Raw genomic sequence first — 19042 nt, 5'->3', positions numbered from 1 at the left:
TCATCATTCCTTGGTCCATAATAAAAACATGAGCATCTAAAAATCAAAATATCCACTAAACATGACCCTAGCGTTTAGTCTGAAGGCGAGTGTCATACCTCAAGACCACCTAGCCATTTTGATCCTTCGGAACAGCCATACATTTGCTTCTGTTGTGTGTGTGTGTGTGTGTGTGTGTCTTCATTCAATTGTATTAAATATCGACTTCAAAATCCAATATCCAGACCGAAAATAAATTAATACAAGAAACATAGTATTTGCCATTCTAACTGTAAATTAACTAACTAAGAACTGAATTTCTGAGCATACATATACAGCACCACTTAATTAAAATTTAGTTGTATCTCCAGATACTCAACTACAGTGAAAATACTGCAGCCTACCCTTCAATTATGTTGGTCATATTGCAAAACAAATGCTCTTAGACAATTTCATCCATGGAGATGATTAAAGGAAAAGGGAATCTGACCTGTCGTTAAAGAGTTAATTTCAACTAAACGATGGTCATTGTTCTTATACCTTCACATTAAAACATTAACATATACATAGAAGCTTATCCTGACAGTAAAAATTTGAAATAGAACCATGATCAGCTATGGTCCATTTTATACCAAACCCTACATCCCAACCTCCCCCTTTAGACTTTCCAATGAAGCATGCTACTTGTCTTTATTAAGCAGACGGGGGTAAAGAATGGCCTCATGTAATATCAAAACATCACAATTCATACATTTCTTTACCGTAACATTCACAAGAGGAGATAAATATATGCATATCAAGATGTAATACTAATCTTAAACAAAAATCTTCCATGTTTCGTACTATTCAATTGTGTGGAACGATATTAGATTTGAAACAAAGAATGCATTAATTTTTGATTAACCAAGAGTTGTATTATACTAAGATTTCAATACGACCAGTAATGTTTTCTTTAATCAGTTTGAAGATTCATTGACAAATCAATTTGTATAATACACACCAAAGGCATTTAAGGTTATGACCATAAATTAAGCCTTCAGCCATGTTGTGTTATGTTATAAAATAAATCAGTCACGTAAATTTCTCTATTGGACTATCATGACTGTAAAAGGACCCCAGGATATACAAGGCCCAATGGCCCAGACTAGGGGCTTTTGGTAGTTGCTCAGAGCCGCCAAGCCCGTGAAACCAAAGTTTACCCCAGCTTCTATAGCATGAAACGGACAATAGCGACTGCTTACCACCCTTTGGATTGGATGCTAGTCTATTGCAAACCACTCTCCAGCCAGATCTAACAGATCCAACTACCCAATTACTGCTGGGTGGAAAGGGGGTAAAAATAAAAATCTCGACTTCACCCAGGATTGATCTCAGTCCCTTTGCATCCGAAGCAGGTGTACTACCAATACCAACTGAGCTATCAGGACACACTTTTGGTGGTCAAAACCCATTTTGGTCAGCATTACGTTCTGACATTGACATAACAAAATCCACCACCCTTACACATGACTAGCAATGTTCATCAGTATAAAGGGTCCTGAAATCTGAAAAAAGCTCATAATCTTAAATCCAAGAAATGAAAATTTAAACGTGACATTGATCTATTCAAATATTAAAACTTTCATTGTCCATAAATGACTTGTAAGTTTACAGATGAAAATCATTCCAACAAGTTACAATAATTACCATCTATTGAGCAAATATAATCCAAATTGCTAGCTTTGTTCCACATGAGAGTTTAAACATAAAGCAATGTAGAGTGTGCGTGAAAAACAGGGCAGCCTTGAAATCAGCCAGAGGAGGGCAGTATCATTATCATTAATGGAGGATTTGAATAAGGACGGAGATGGTACAGAGCAGGAAAAGATGGACAGGATTTGTCGATGGCCCGTGCACCAGCCAGAGTGAAGGGCATAACAATTATAAAGTAAAATATCGAAATCAGTAACAAAATTTTACGTAAAAACTTGCAAGAGAGCAAAATCATTAAAAACAGTTAGGCCAGTAAAATTAAATGGAGAAGACAAATGAACTTAAATCAAAGACTACCAACAGCGGTAGCTTGTTGAGAAAATAAAAGGATGCATATAAGATATTGGGGATTGCCAAGTCTTTTGAGGCAATGTCCTCAATCAACGACAAAGCTTCCTCCATGCCAAAGTTAGACAAATGAAATACAAAATAAAAGTAGTAATAAGTAACAACAGAAGAAAGCCTTGGTGTTGTAGAAACTTTGTCGTTGACTTGATACACCATGTGACCCTGGCTCTGTGAGCGTTCCTATGAGTATTTTCTAGTCTAAGACTCTCTTGGCCCTAGGATACTTTGACTTGGTGCTAGTAAGAAAAGTAAGAAATCATTCGTAATACTTCCCAAATGCAGCACAACATCCAATTTTGGTTCTATTCACTGTGCCATTGACTCATAGTCACATGATCAATCAAGTCAAGTGATCAAAGAGTCTGCTTTGCAATTTGCAGAGTGTATTCAGTCCTCCAAAGGATGGGAAAACATTCTGTGTAACCAGACCTCCAGTCGACAGGATATACTGTGTTCATCCATTCCGCTTTTCCGAGTAGAGAAATCAATGGAATTGTATGATGCTAAACTAAAAATGAATCTTGCTGTAAATATAGTCCTCATGTCTTTAAGATGCAACAAGGCAGCATAATAATATGACCACTCCACAGAGCCCCCCCCCCCCCCCCCCAAAAAAAAAAAAGCATGGCTACAATAAAATAGTAAGAGTAAGAGCAAGAGACAAAAATCTACTTCGTGGTTTGTTAGGGCAGCCAATGCCATCAAGCAGGCGAAAATTGTGTGCCTAGTTGTAGGCGCTCTGAAAAGTCAGGAATTGTTCATGACTTTGTGCAGTCACCTTTTCTTCTGACAGATTGTTCCATTCCTTTGTGGTACAGAAAAAAGGCTCTGCTGGTTGTGTGTGACTGTGACAGGATCTAGGCTAACTGAAACTGTATTGGGTATCTAAAATCCGGATTGATAATAATACTACAATCAGCAATACTAATCCTACCATCCAGGTGGACATGGTCTTAGTCATATACCTAAACCAGCAAAATCTCCCATCCTTACGGGACCTTACTCTTACAACATTGCGAACTCAAATTCAGTATAACAAAGTGCAGACTACAGTACAGTCTACAGGCAACAGGGCCAGAGCTTTCATATTTGTGGCATTGTAAATACGAAGACACAAAAAAAAGTCAAGGTATATAGTAGTATAGGCAACAATGCAAGGTGAAGGTGGACATTACAAATAAATGGACGAGAACAAAGCAAATATCAGACTTTTCTAGGGAGAGTTGTCTTTACTTTAGTTTAGCAGCTTACTTTTAGTTTTAGTCTTAGTCACGTTAACAGAACACACTAACTCAATAGCTACTATGACGTACCCTGTTCCGTTGAGCCTTGTTCTGACGAATGGTACTTCCTCCCTTAGATGAGAAATCTTTGATGGAATTAAAACTTAGATAATCCTTGAATAATAATACACGTGGTCTTAGAGAAGGTGCCGAGTGGACACCAGGGTCACAACAAAAACAAAACAAAAAGAAAGTTGTCGACCAGCATGGTCAAGTAAAAAAAATTATGTTCACTTTGTAAGCGGGAACATCACAGGTTTTTTTTTTCAACACAGGCTTGAATTCATCCGCAAAGGCGTGTTGACAGAGGACATTTATCAGAAAATGTTTTACAATCAAATTTTGCCATTACTTTCGGTTTGTCAATGTTCTGAAAAAATGCCACTTTCGTTTGGTGTTGTTTTGGCACACAGCATCCGCTTCACGGTACTTAGGAATTCTTTTCTTCTGTCCCTTGACTGAGCGGAGGTTTACTTTGTGTTGAGTAGTGATGCGTCACGAGCATACTTTTCATCCCCGACCTCTGCCTTTGCCTAACCGATGCAATAATACCCGTTTCCCCGTGACAGATACGGAACTTTATTCACAACAAACGACGATTAAAAACTCCACTCATCTCTTTCCCAGGTCGTTTATGTATTTTTATAATCTGAAAGAAATTTTAAGAAGATGAATTAAATCGAAACCGATGATTCAAAGCTGTGATTTTCATTAAGCGGGGAGGAAAAAGGAACAGCCAGAGGCCTTTTCCTACTTAGCTGAACACAGCACGCATTTCGAGATTCGCAGATGTTATCGAGCGACCTTTATTCTCTCCCTTTGGCCAAATTTCATATTTAATTTTCTACACAAATTGACAACTTTCTCGCGTTTTCTCGTTTTTGGCATTATAGTTGATCCCTAAAATATTGTTGAATTGTTTTTTCTTTCATTCAAAACCAACTTATTCGTTACTAAATGAGTTGTATTCACTTCTTCTATTATGTATGGCTGTTCCCGTTATAAAACTTGCTCCCTCGTAGAAGTTCACGCTTTGCAAAGAATTCAGGCGCGCATCGAGCGGACATGAAAGACGTTGGACGTTGGCAATCGACGATGACTGTCAGGGCTCCAAGGGTGAAAAGGGAGACCACCCTTACATCACTCGCGCTTATTGGTGAGTCGATCAAATCGACTCCCTTTTTTTTCGTCTGAAATAATACAATTCTCCACTTTTATAGTCTAAGTCTAAATAATTATATGTGAGCTCGTCAAATGCTTTACGCTTTTATCAATTCAGTGCTAGATAGATCAAAGCCATTAGTCGTATTCCATTAAAGTAAACTATAGGTGTGTACGGTGTGATAGAGAAGAGTGGAGGGCACGTGGGTTTCTGGGTTTGGCATAATGCGGCATCTTGAAGTATATGGTATACCATCCGGTTGTGTCTCAAACGACTTGTCCTTCTTGTGTATGACAAATGCACATGTTTTTTCATAATTGCAACATAAAACGCAATAAATAATATAACAACAAGATATGAAGTGAATAGAAAAGTGCCAGAAGACAATAGAGAATAAAAATTTTTCGCGGCGGTGGTGGGGTTTGAACCTGCGACCTTATTGGTACGACAACTCCGCCTGGCAGGTGAGAGCGTGGCTCTACCGTGTGAGCTATCCACGAACACAAAAATATTCGTTTCAAACTCAAAGTCATTACTGGATCCCTCTCTCACCTACTTCTTGAGACCGCCGATTCATTCGTAAACCACCATCGCGAATAATTTTGACCAGCAGTTAAGCTTAATAGCCAATATTCTCAACACAAACATATAACATAGAAACGATTGAGACATTGAGTATGCTCCGGTGTATGGGGTGAATTTTAATTCAGAAAAGTGAGTGGAGCAGGCACTTATGTTGGTAACAACAAGATATGAAGTGAATAGAAAAGTGCCAGAAGACAATAGAGAATAAAAATTTTTCGCGGCGGTGGTGGGGTTTGAACCTGCGACCTTATTGGTACGACAACTCCGCCTGGCAGGTGAGAGCGTGGCTCTACCGTGTGAGCTATCCACGAACACAAAAATATTCGTTTCAAACTCAAAGTCATTACTGGATCCCTCTCTCACCTACTTCTTGAGACCGCCGATTCATTCGTAAACCACCATCGCGAATAATTTTGACCAGCAGTTAAGCTTAATAGCCAATATTCTCAACACAAACATATAACATAGAAACGATTGAGACATTGAGTATGCTCCGGTGTATGGGGTGAATTTTAATTCAGAAAAGTGAGTGGAGCAGGCACTTATGTTGGTAACAACAAGATATGAAGTGAATAGAAAAGTGCCAGAAGACAATAGAGAATAAAAATTTTTCGCGGCGGTGGTGGGGTTTGAACCTGCGACCTTATTGGTACGACAACTCCGCCTGGCAGGTGAGAGCGTGGCTCTACCGTGTGAGCTATCCACGAACACAAAAATATTCGTTTCAAACTCAAAGTCATTACTGGATCCCTCTCTCACCTACTTCTTGAGACCGCCGATTCATTCGTAAACCACCATCGCGAATAATTTTGACCAGCAGTTAAGCTTAATAGCCAATATTCTCAACACAAACATATAACATAGAAACGATTGAGACATTGAGTATGCTCCGGTGTATGGGGTGAATTTTAATTCAGAAAAGTGAGTGGAGCAGGCACTTATGTTGGTAACAACAAGATTTTTTAATTTTTTTTTAATTTTTATTCTCTATTGTCTTCTGGCACTTTTCTATTCACTTCATATCTTGTTGTTACCAACATAAGTGCCTGCTCCACTCACTTTTCTGAATTAAAATTCACCCCATACACCGGAGCATACTCAATGTCTCAATCGTTTCTATGTTATATGTTTGTGTTGAGAATATTGGCTATTAAGCTTAACTGCTGGTCAAAATTATTCGCGATGGTGGTTTACGAATGAATCGGCGGTCTCAAGAAGTAGGTGAGAGAGGGATCCAGTAATGACTTTGAGTTTGAAACGAATATTTTTGTGTTCGTGGATAGCTCACACGGTAGAGCCACGCTCTCACCTGCCAGGCGGAGTTGTCGTACCAATAAGGTCGCAGGTTCAAACCCCACCACCGCCGCGAAAAATTTTTATTCTCTATTGTCTTCTGGCACTTTTCTATTCACTTCATATCTTGTTGTTACCAACATAAGTGCCTGCTCCACTCACTTTTCTGAATTAAAATTCACCCCATACACCGGAGCATACTCAATGTCTCAATCGTTTCTATGTTATATGTTTGTGTTGAGAATATTGGCTATTAAGCTTAACTGCTGGTCAAAATTATTCGCGATGGTGGTTTACGAATGAATCGGCGGTCTCAAGAAGTAGGTGAGAGAGGGATCCAGTAATGACTTTGAGTTTGAAACGAATATTTTTGTGTTCGTGGATAGCTCACACGGTAGAGCCACGCTCTCACCTGCCAGGCGGAGTTGTCGTACCAATAAGGTCGCAGGTTCAAACCCACCACCGCCGCGAAAAAAATTTTTATTCTCTATTGTCTTCTGGCACTTTTCTATTCACTTCATATCTTGTTGTTACCAACATAAGTGCCTGCTCCACTCACTTTTCTGAATTAAAATTCACCCCATACACCGGAGCATACTCAATGTCTCAATCGTTTCTATGTTATATGTTTGTGTTGAGAATATTGGCTATTAAGCTTAACTGCTGGTCAAAATTATTCGCGATGGTGGTTTACGAATGAATCGGCGGTCTCAAGAAGTAGGTGAGAGAGGGATCCAGTAATGACTTTGAGTTTGAAACGAATATTTTTGTGTTCGTGGATAGCTCACACGGTAGAGCCACGCTCTCACCTGCCAGGCGGAGTTGTCGTACCAATAAGGTCGCAGGTTCAAACCCCACCACCGCCGCGAAAAATTTTTATTCTCTATTGTCTTCTGGCACTTTTCTATTCACTTCATATCTTGTTGTTACCAACATAAGTGCCTGCTCCACTCACTTTTCTGAATTAAAATTCACCCCATACACCGGAGCATACTCAATGTCTCAATCGTTTCTATGTTATATGTTTGTGTTGAGAATATTGGCTATTAAGCTTAACTGCTGGTCAAAATTATTCGCGATGGTGGTTTACGAATGAATCGGCGGTCTCAAGAAGTAGGTGAGAGAGGTATCCAGTAATGACTTTGAGTTTGAAACGAATATTTTTGTGTTCGTGGATAGCTCACACGGTAGAGCCACGCTCTCACCTGCCAGGCGGAGTTGTCGTACCAATAAGGTCGCAGGTTCAAACCCCACCACCGCCGCGAAAAATTTTTATTCTCTATTGTCTTCTGGCACTTTTCTATTCACTTCATATCTTGTTGTTACCAACATAAGTGCCTGCTCCACTCACTTTTCTGAAATAAATAATATAGTGATGTTCATTGTGCGGCTTTGTGGTCTTGTGGTATGATACTCGCTTTCGGATCGGAAAGTCCTGGGTTCGAGCCTCGCTCGGCGTATAGTTGAGTCCTTGGAAAAGGCCCTTTACTCACATTTTCTCATCGTACTCAGTTGTAAACTGAGTACCTGACCGTTAACAGCGTAATCCTTGTCGGGGAAAAAATTGAAATATCGCCTAACAGGCGTCATGTCTCGTTCTACGTGTTACGTGTTGCTGTTGATCAGGGACCCCTTGTAAAGCGCTTTGACCACGTTTAGTGGACGCTTTGAGCACGTTTAGTGGATATTGCGTTATATACAAGTTCGTTTGTTCATTGTTACGCTTTGACAATTTACACAAAATCAATAGGATTGATCTTAACTTGCATGTCACAAAACCCATGAAGCCTCGTGAAAAGTAAATATGGACTTAGGGCCTATATACAGCATTTCCATGGATTTATCATTCTCAATACGCACGCAACACAACACGTCATTATTTTCCCCCAGCAGACCACGGAAACCAAATTTCTATTTTACACAGTACAAGTCGCTTGTTGTGCGTCCTGTTTGTTCTAGCAATCTTACAATAACTGTCCTACCCATATCCACAACTGTAAAATTTGTAAAATGCTTTAGTCAAGGAGAAAACACTGGGGACCAGAGTTTTGCGATTATATTCTCTCGCCTTACTCAGGTGTGAAATGAGTACCTGGTCGTTAACAGCGTTTTCTCTGTTCGAAAAAAAATTATAATCTCGCCTAATAGGCGTCATGTCCTGTTCTACATGTTAAGTGCTGCTGTTGGCCAGGGACCCCTTGTAAAGCTCTTAGAGCACGTTTAGTGGATATTGCGCTATATAAAAGCTCAATTATTATTATGTTCATTTGCCTAAGATTATTCGTATCTTGATGATGTTTTATTATGAAAACAAATACCCACCTCGTGGTTCTTTTCCTTGACGCAATCATTAATTACATGGGAAATCAGTGCCTGTGCCGCTATTGCTATGTCATATATCCCTCTTAATCTGTTTTCCCTTTCCACGTTGCTCACATCTTTGTTCTCAAACAAACAAAACCAAAACGACTGCACTATGGTTTTCGCTTTCCAATCCGCACAATAAATATCAAACAGAAAAATAGTAGTAGTAGCGTATGGCTACACCTCCAAATTCATTTCGTCAACCCAGCTTCGGAAGTCTTCCTCCGCCCTAAGAACTGTTTCATATCCACCTGCAAGTTTAGTAACTGGACAGAGTGGAGGACGATGTTATCGGTGATCTCTGGAGCTGCCTGCCATTTCCAGGCGCTTTGAGGGAACCCAGTATTTCCTGGCATTGTGGAATGCAGGCATTCTTTTGGGGAGGATCTTTTATGATGTTTCCTCCTCTTGAAAAATAAATCATAGTAAAGTGTAAGGCGGCTTTAAATTACCGTCATTCATTTGTGAAAAAAAACAAAAACAGATGCACTCATGAAACAACCACTATGATGAAGCATGGGCTATGACTGACGTGTAGTTATTTGAAGGTCTGATAACCGAACGCTTTTTTAAACATCGTTGTAATCGTACAATATTTTGCGTTGTGTGAGTTCCTTTACAACAATGGGACCATAACGACGTGTTCTTATTTGCAGGTCTGATACCCCCAATTGTTAGCGTCTCATTCTTGTAACGAAAATAGTTTCAAACCGACTGTACAGATTGTTCATTACAACAATCTTAAAGCAAGCCCATTATTGCGTTCGGTAATATGACCTGCAAATATGTGCACCAAGGACCATAACTATTTGGGTTATTAGACCTGCAAATGAAAACACGTCGACTTAAAAAGAAATGAATATATAAATAAAAAGACACGCAAATAAGTGAATAAAAATAAATAAATAAATGCTGAAAACGAAAATCAAAAAATTAATTAAACAAATCGGCTTTAAAATAGATAAATATATTGATGCTATGAGTTTACTATAAAAAAAACTCACAACAACGCCAATCGGATATTTCGTACCAACACACAATACTATGTGTAACCTGAAACGTTTATAGTCTGGTTAATACAGTTTAGTGAGAATTGCTCATTAACGTGGATGACAAGAAAAAAAAAAGAAAAAAAAAAAAGACTTGATTGACGTCAACTTCAATCTATCTATAGATAGTTCGAAGATGACGTCACTCAGGTCTTTGTTATTGTTTTTTTTTTTTTTTTTTGCCACCCGCGTTAATGAGTAATGCTCACTAAACTGCATTAACCGGACTATAAAAGATCATGGTTACACACAGTTTTGTGTGTTGGCCAGTTATACTTCCGGATGGCAATGTTGTGAACTTCATAACATTGCCATCCTTAAGTATAACAGACCAACACACAAAACTATGTGTAACCTTAAACGTTCATTGTCTGGTTAATACAGTCTAGTGAACATTACTCATTAACGCGGATGGAAAAAAACAGTAACAAAGATGGAATGATGACCTCTATTCGGAGACAGAAGGACGCTGTTTCAACTGCTCTGTGTGAAGATTTTTGTGTGACCTACTCACAAAATTTAAAAAAAAAAAAAAACCAACAAAACTGATCCCTTCTCACTTTGGCGTGCACCGTGAGTGAGATCACATCAAGTAATTCAGTGGTTTGTTTATGTATATAAGCACTATTCATCCGAGCCATGGTCACAAGAAAACTACCAAAAGCAGCTCTTTGGGAACTGATATGTTGATTTCTGTGTTATCTACTCACAAACAAAAATTTTAAAAATGCAAAAACTGATCGCTTCTCACTTTGGCGTGCACCGTGGTTGAGATAACAAAAAGTAACACAGTGGTTTGTTTATGTTTATTAGCACTATTCATCCGAGCCATGGTCACTTTAAAATTACCAAAAGCAACTTTTTGGGAACTGATCATGTGTTCTACTTCTGTTGATTTCTGTGTGATCTACTCACACATTTAAAAAGGGAATCACACTCACACTGGCCCCTTTCACTCGAGCATGCAATATCATATAGATAGTATGCAGATGACGTCACTCAGGCCTTTGTTATTGTTTTTGCCATCCGCGTTTGTGAGTTGTTCTCACTAAACTGTATTAACCAGACTATAAAAGTTCATGGTTACACAGAGTTTGTGTGTTGGTCCGTTATACTTCCGGATGGCAATGTTGTGAACTCCTTGGCCAAGCGCATTCTATCTATATCGAGCGATGCAGTAATTTGTTTAGCTACACGAACACTACTCACCCTATCCTTGTTTCATAATATGACAAGTTAGTTTTAAAAAAAAGAGGGAGAGAGATAGAGAGAGAGAGAGAGAGAGAGAGAGAGAGAGAGAGAGAGAGACCCCTCCCCCCCCCCCCTTTCCCACGGTCCAATCTCAATGGGAGCGATCTATATTCATCTTTTCATTAAAGCAGGTCATCAATCACATGATTTGTTGCTGTCCAGCCATTGGACATTTCTTAACAAATGTAAACACGTTGCTTTGTTTACAAATGTTATAAACATACCCATGTGTCAAGCTGAATAAAATGACCTATCGTGATGTTAGATATTCAAAAAGCTGTGAACACTTTTCACTAAGTGGGTCACTTTGACCACATTTTGCAATGTGACCAATGACCTCGAGCACATGGAAAGTTAATATAGATCATGCCCATTGACATTCAGTTCATAACTTTGTGAGTAGATTTCACCAATAATAAAATACATTGGCTAGCGAGGCTGTATCGTCGGTGGTATGACACTCGCCTTTGGATTGGAAGGTCATGGGCTCGAGTCCCTCTCTAATCGGTGCATGGTTGAGTCATTGGAGCAGCCATCTTTTCTAACATTCTCTCACCGTACTCAGATGATAAACTCCGCCCCCCCATGGGCCTTATGGCTCTCGAGGACTATCTGTTAAGGTCACTGTCTGCCATTCGGATCTATACATAAGTGTTGAAATAATACAACTTTGGTAAGTTTTTAGTTTGGTCTCCTTTTGTCATCCAAACGTTGCCGAGTAATTGTGCGGCTATGTGGTCTTGTGGTATGACACTCGCTTTCGGATCGGAAGGTCCTGGGTTCGAGCCTCCCTCGGCGCACAGTTGAGTCCTTGGAAAAGGCTCTTTACTCACATTCACAAGGGGCAGCGTGGCTCAGTGGTACGGTCTTTGCTTCCTACCCGAATCACCCGCCCGGTGTGGCCTTGAGCAAGTCACCTCGCCCTAGCTCACTTTGCGGCGCTGCTCTGCGGCTGACGCCTAGGTTATTCCAGTCTTCCCTTGGAATAGACCCTAAAGACAAATTTCCCCTTGGGGATGAATAAAGGGAATTTTATTTATTTTATTTATTTATTCTCTCACCGTACTCAAGTGTAAAATGAGTATCTGGCCAATAACAGCGTAGTCTGTCGGTAAAAAAAATGTAATATCGCCTAACAGGCGTTATTTCTCGTTCTACATGTTACGTGTTGTTGTTGATCAAGGACCCTTTGTAAACCGCTTTGAGCACGTTTCATGGATATTGCGCTATATGTATGCTCGATTAAAAATAATTGAATTATGTGTTCCTTGTTTTATTAATGCGCTTATTGTTGTCTTTCTCAGCAATCAAGCGTGCACTATGCAGGATGCTTTAGTTTCTTAATAATCTAATATGATAAGACGGAAGATGGGCTCGAACCCCAGTCCTCGGAGTGATAGTGCATTGCATTGGCCGAAGGCCCTTAACCTATTTGATTCACATGAGGGTCGAACCTGCAGCCATCTAGCAATGATAATGGACTACTGCGAAGATCACACAAAAAGCCAATCTATTTCTCTATGATGTCAAAACAAACTGGTTCTAATCTCACTGGAAGTGTATAACCACTCTTCCAGATATAGTCTGAAGTCACGTCGCCTAGCAACGGCGAGCAGCCTGGTTCTACACAAAGAAAATGGGTACTTTTTATTCTTCATGCTGGCTAGAACTTTTCACATGTCAAAATGTATAAAAGTCATGATCATATTTATAATGTTTTTCTCCTCTGGATACACTTTTATGCTCGTCGGAGAAATATTTCATAAGGGCGTCCGCCAGTGGCCGATAGTTTAGAGACAGTTACTAAGTTACCATGCGTCATTACGAGGGAAGTGACGTCATGACTATTGAAGCCTATTGCACTGGTTTCAGTTTCAGATTGGACGACCTCTTATTTTCTAGTCTAAATATATAATGGTCGTCATAAAGATCATCCACTCTCGTTTTTATTGGGAAGCGTGGCTCAGCGGTACGGGCTTTGCTTCGTACCCGAAAGGTACCGAGTTCGATCGCCCGCCGCTGCGCTGTGTGGCCTTGAGCAGTCACTTCGCCCTAGCACAATTTGCGGTGCTGCGCTGCGGCTCACGCCTGGTTTATTCCAAATCTTCCCTTGGAATATATAGACCCTAGAGACGAATTTCCCCTATGGAATGAATAAAGGGAATTTTCTTTTAAAAATTTATATTGCTCAAAAAAATTAATCTATAGATAGTATGCGCTTGGCTAAGAAGATCACAACATTGCCATCCGAAAGTATAACGGACCAACACACAAAACTGTGTGTATCCATGAACGTTAATAGTCAGGTTAATACAGTTCAGTGAGCATTACTCATAAACTCGGATGGCAAAAAACAAACAATAACAAAGACCTGAGTGACGTCATCTTCGAACTATCTATTGATTCACGCGAGGATCGAACCCGCAGCCATCTAGCCATGAGATTGGACCACCGCAAAGATCACAAATAAAACCCATCTATTTATGCTGACATTAGTTGGTGCTATTTAAATATAAGGAACAAAGTGTGATGTCAAAACAAACTGGTTCCAATCTCATTGGAAATGTAAAACCACTCTTCCTGATGACTAGATACATACCTTGTGTAATTGAAACTGGTTTCAGTTTTAGAGTGGATGGCCTTTATTATCTAGTCAAAATATATTGATGGTCGTCAATAGGCTTCAACAGTCATGACGTCGCTTCCCTCGTAATGACGCATGGTAACTCAGTAACTGGCTCTAAACTATAAGAACAATGGCGGACGCCCTTATGAAATATTTCTCCGACGAGCATAAAAGCATACCCAGAGGGAAAAAACAACATTAGAAATCTGATCATGTTTATTACTTTTACACATTCTGATCACAAGACATATGAAAAAGTTCTAGCCAGCATGAAGAATAAAAAGGGCCGATTTTCTTTGTTTAGAACCATGATGGCCGCCGTTGCTGGGCGACGTGACATCAGAGACTGTTGAATCCAATTAAGATCATCCACCCCAGTTCTTTACGTCCCATAATCCTAAGAACCTGCCTATACAGTCTGTTGCTAAAACATTTATGCCTTCTTATCATTCAATACGTAACCTATTCATTATTGGTCCTCCAAAGGACTGGTTACATACACACTTCCAATGATTTTGGAATCAGAAGAGTAGAAAGTTTGACGTCACAACCTTCCCCCTATCTATCCTTGATTATTTTCTTACATAACGACCCGGTTTTCTTTCTTTATATATATATATATATATATATATATATATATATATATATATATATATATATATATATATATATTATATATATATATATATATATAATTATATTGATGCCGATAGTTTAACTAAGGTTATTTCAAGTATCAATTCAACATCTTATCAATATCCACATCGACCACTCACTGTCTAGGGCAATAAGTAGGCGGGGACCGGGACCGGGACAGGGGACGTACCCGATTGACGTTATATTGGAACATGGGTTTTCCATTTATATTTCCAACGCCGATGCATCACGCTATAAAATAATAATAATAATAATAAATGTAATACAAATAATCTAGAATAATAATGTGACTGAAGCTCCTACATAGACTGATTGAGGAGACGGGATGCCGACTCATCTGATTCTTGAACTTGAGTATTTGGATTAAGAGTGAATGAAAAAAAAAAAAAAAACAAGAAAAATAAAGGAAAAACCCAATAAACCCAAAACAAAAACAAAAATTAAAAATCCAACAAAATAACAAAACAAACAGGTAAATACAACCAAAAAAAAAAAAACAAAAAAAAAAAAAACAAACAACCAAAAAAAAATAAAAAAACAAAAACAAAAAAACAAAAACAAAACAAAACAAACAAACAAACAAACAAAACAACAAACAACCCTCCCCCCCCAAAAAAAAAGCAAACAAAAACACAAAGAACAAAACAAAATAACAACAACAACAACAAAGGAATGAATAAATAAATGAATGGCTAAATAGAAAAATGACATACATAAAAAATCCACAAATTAATCTCCCTACCAGCTACACAAACCATCTCTACTGTTACTACATACCCCAAACCGAATAAATAGATAAGCAAACAATTGAGTTGATAAATAAAGAATAGTCGACTTCGATTAAAATAATTAAAGGTAGCAAAATGCCGTTTTACACATTTACAGCAGCGGAAAAAAAAAACCCTGACATTTTATTTATATAAATCTTACACTGAGTCTGTCCAAAAAGACACAAACATTAATTTATCTCTATTTATAGACAGTATGCGCTTGGCTAAGAAGCTCACAACATTGCCATCCGGAACTATAGATAGAACGAAGATGACGTCACTCAGGCCTTTGTTATTGTTTTTGCCATCCGCGTTTGTGAGTTGTTCTCACTAAACTGTATTAACCAGCCTATAAAAGTTCATGGTTACACAGGGTTTGTGTGTTGGTCCGTTATACTTCCGGATGGCAATGTTGTGAACTCCTTGGCCAAGCGCATTCTATCTATAGATAGAACGAAGATGACGTCACTCAGGTCTTTGTTATTGCTTTTGGCCATCCGCGTTTATGAGTAATTTTCACTAAACTGTTTTATCTAGACTATAAACATTCATGGTTACACATAGTTTTGTGTGTTGGTGCGTTATACTTCGGATGGCAATGTTGTGAACTCCTTAGCCAAGCGCATACTATCTATAATGGACCAATACGTAGAGAAAACTATGTGTAACCTTGAACGTTTATAATCTGGTTAATGCAGTTTAGTGAGAAATACTCATAAACGTGGATGGCAAAAACAAAGACCTAAGTGACGTCAACTTCAAACTATCTATACCGTTTTGTTTGTTTTTATTCTAATGAGGGTTGTTTGATAGCGAAGTCCCAGGTTTGAGAGTTTTTGCCAAGATAGGGGTCATTTAAATCGATCGATATTTGAAGGACGAGTTTTCCGGCCAAATTTTTAAATATTTGTTTTTCCAGAGTACGGCAGTACTTTTTCTCTTTGGCGACGAGGAACTCATTGGAAAAAACAAAACAAAAACGCGAATCAATATCATTGACACAAAACCAAATTCATTCACAATTTTTGAAAATTCAATCCGCCCCAGGCTTCTGTTTCCAAGCGTCTTGTAAATAACATGAATGGTTAACGGTTTTCTTGCTTCACCTATTGAGGTTAGAATCGATTGTGGTAGTATGTTAGAGTTAGATGCAATGGCGATGCTGCTAATGAAACGATCATGACACAATCTATATATATATATATATATATATATATATATATATATATATATATATATATATATATATATATATATATATATATATATATATATACGTATATCATCATATATAAAAAGCTTTCCCCAACTTCTATATTTTTATTATCAACTACTTTCCCGATTTAAATGTTGGCAATTTAAGTTTAAGTAGAACCAGTTTCTAGACAAATCAGTCTTATGCGCTCAGCCCCGAGTATTTGCATGCCTGATAACAAAAAAAAAAACAAAAAAAACCCCAAACAAACAAAAAAAAATTAAAATAAAAAAAAACAAACAACACAGACAAAAAGAACAAACAAACGGAAACAAACCCAAAACAACAACAACAAAAAACAACCCCCCCCCCCCAAAAAAAAAAGGAAACAAAACAACCCCCCAAAACACATATATAAACACAACAACAAAGACCCACAAGAACCCCCCCCCCCCCCAAAAAAAAAAACAAAAACAAAAAAAAACAAAAAAAAAAACAAAACAACAAAATGCAAAAACAAAACAAAACAAAACCATCAACAAAATAACAAACAAAAAACAAAACAAAACCACACACACACACACAAGATAAATCAAAACGAAATTAAAAACAAACAAACAGACAAAACATAACTAAAAACAAACAACACCCCCCAAAAAAAACAACAACAAAAAACCCTAAATAATCCACCCCCCCCCCCCCCCCCGATAAAACAAGAAGAAAACGTATCACTTTTTGAACTTTAAATCAAAAATGGATAATTGAGATAATTGACATTTTTTATTCTGCAGACGAATGATTTGAATGCAGGAATGTGGCCTTCGTATGAAATGGTCATATTTACCAATTAATAACTTAATATTTTATTGAAAAGAACTCGCCTTCTTCAAACCCTCTAGCGACTATTAATGAAGGCAGTAGGTACGGAGCAGGTATTCCTTCTGCTGCTTCTTCTATAACCAGTTTCTCAAGATACGGATGTAATATTCAATTATCTCTTGATGAATGTTGTTTCACCCTTCGACCAAGGCCACTGAGACTGAGACTAGATATATATATATATAGATATATATATATATATATATATATATATATATATATATATATATATATATATATATATATATATATATATATATATATATATATATCCATTAGTTTTCTTTCAGCTATTCATTCTCTCAGCGGAGTGCACGTGACATACAGTAATTATTTTGTCGTTTGCCAGAAACTCTTGAGCAGGGGAGATTATTCAAATATATTAGATTGGCAACGCTACGTCATACGAGTTGTTCCTCTTTGTTCATAAGCAGACACGAAGCCGCGACCGATACCAACCCCTGCAATCAGTGAGAGTATTGTGTTGTTTTTCCAATAAATTTATAGGTCTTACGAAAAGAAAAACAACAAAAAAAAACTCAGCTTTATATAGCGCAATATCCACTAAATGTGCTCAAAGCGCTTTACAAGGGGTCTCTGGTCAACAGCAACATTTAACATGTAGGACGGGACATGGCACCTGTTAGGCGATACATGTATTACAATTTTTTGCATAAAGACAACGCTGTTAACGGCCAGGTATTCATTTTACACCTGAGTACGGTGAGAGAATGTGAGTAAAGGGCCTTTTCCAAGGACTCAACTATGCGCCGAGCGCGAGGCTCGAACCCAGGACCTTCCGATCCGAAAGCGTGTGTCATACCACAAGACCACATAGCCGCACGACACTTTTAGGTTAATTCAGCGACAATAAAAAGGAAGAGAATGGGGGAATTGAAGAAAAGAAAAAAAGCAATTTTTATAATCAAAAGCACACGTGCACAAGTTAGGGAGATGGGAATGGTTTAAATTGAAAACAGAACTAGATATCAAAAGCAAACTATTAATGTGCTTATTTTGAGATCACCTAAAAAGTCCCATCAAGACGCAAGCACAGGATCCCACCAAGATGAATACACTGAAATGGTTTTCAAAAATATTATATATTAAACAAAAAGAAGCAAAACAGAAGAAAAAAAAAACCCACAATAAAAATAAAAACGAACAAACTATAGAAGGTACACAGCAGAGAGATGCTAATGAGAAAACACAAATAATAATAATAATAATAATAATAATAATAATAATAATAATAATAATAATAATAATAGTAGTAGTAATAATAATAATAATAATAATAATAATAATAATAATAATAATAATAATAATAATAATAATAATAATAATAATATAATCTCCCAAAAACGAATACCATATATTTGACTGTTTCCCTACCAGCCAAGGAAGTTTTTTCACTTTTGTTTTTAAGGGTTTTACGGCGCTTGTGACATATTTAGGTCATTTCTGCGCCAGTAAAAAGGTACAAAAGGACATAAAAAAATGTAAGACAAAGATGAATGGTTCAAATTTCAAAATCAAATAGAGAACAAATGTAGATTACAAGAGCACACTATTAATGTGCTTAGTTTGAGTCCCACCCAGGCACCAGCAAAGAATTCCACTGAGAGGATACACTCAAATGTTTACAGAATATGTCCAAAAAAAAGAAAACTTAACTAACTGTAAGGAACAGAGAAATGATTTACAAAGTAAAAAAAAAAATCATCTCCCAAAACTAACACTATGCACTTGACTGTTTCCCTCTCAGCCAAGGACCCCGGCACAAAGAAGGCAACTCAGAAAACAGATATGAGGGGATAGAGGACAAAATATGTGACCACCTGCCAAC

The 19042-nt window shown here is 37.9% G+C and overlaps 1 protein-coding gene across 4 annotated transcripts in view; it reads right to left on the bottom strand.

Moving 5' to 3' along the window:
- Positions 1–4072, bottom strand: part of LOC144968074 (AT-rich interactive domain-containing protein 1A-like) — an 82264-nt gene extending 78192 nt beyond the window's left edge. For 2 of the 4 annotated variants that reach the window (XM_078906051.1, XM_078906052.1), the window contains exon 1: positions 3393–4072. The gene's annotated coding sequence lies outside the window, so the exon portion shown is untranslated. The remainder of the gene's footprint in view (positions 1–3392) is intronic. The other 2 variants (XM_078906053.1, XM_078906054.1) reach the window with 1 other exon arrangement.
- Between the last annotated feature and the right edge of the window lie 14970 nt (positions 4073–19042).

The sequence above is a fragment of the Berghia stephanieae genome, chromosome 3 (genome assembly GCF_034508935.2).
Source record: "Berghia stephanieae isolate SIO BIC M18660-M18661 chromosome 3, UCSD_Bste_1.3, whole genome shotgun sequence".
NCBI lineage: Eukaryota > Metazoa > Mollusca > Gastropoda > Nudibranchia > Aeolidiidae > Berghia > Berghia stephanieae.
Note: the sequence above shows the minus strand (reverse complement) of the source record. Positions and strands in the feature narration are given on the sequence as shown.